Genomic DNA, 684 nt, shown 5'->3' with positions numbered 1-684 from the left:
CTGCTGATGACAGATCCTTCTTCACTTAGAAAAAGTCTCCATTGCTTTTCACAACTTAATGAGGTTGATTTTTTATGTGATGTTTAACGTTCCTTTCTTACTTGCCTGAAGAAAAAGTTACCCAACTGGGCTCTGGTTGAGCCCAGATGAAACATGACCTTCTCTTTCTTCTCCTCCTTCCGTTAGATTCTGAGCCTTTATGGCATTGCTAGCCCAGTGGCTTCATAACTTTAATGGACCGAGAAGGATGTCACAGGAACCCCTTGGCTGGATTCCGCTTATGCAACACCTAAGGCACTGTGGGCTAGGCTTTGGGCTGGCTCCAAAGTTGGCAGTTGATACTCACCAGCTGCTCCACAGGAAAAAAAGATGAGTCTGTCCACCCTGTAAAGATTGACAGTCTCAGAAAACCTACACAGGGTCGCATGAGATGGGAATGAATCAATGACAATGGGTTTGGCTGTCTGAGTGTAATCCTTTGGTCTGCGCCTAAAGTTTGCAACTTCTACTGATGCTAAACATGTCAAAGATATCTCTATATCTTCTTGTCGGTATATAACCATATTACAAGTCTGTGGGAATTACATATTTTTTTCATATACTTTTTGTGTCCGTATAGCTCCTATTGATATTCACATATTATCCATTTGAATTCTGGAACTCTCTCTTGGTTTTTCTACGACT

The sequence above is a fragment of the Echinops telfairi genome, unplaced genomic scaffold, assembly GCF_000313985.2.
Source record: "Echinops telfairi isolate 266 unplaced genomic scaffold, ASM31398v2 ScPeMD7_7468;HRSCAF=8506_0, whole genome shotgun sequence".
Lineage (NCBI taxonomy): Eukaryota > Metazoa > Chordata > Mammalia > Afrosoricida > Tenrecidae > Echinops > Echinops telfairi.
Note: the sequence above shows the minus strand (reverse complement) of the source record.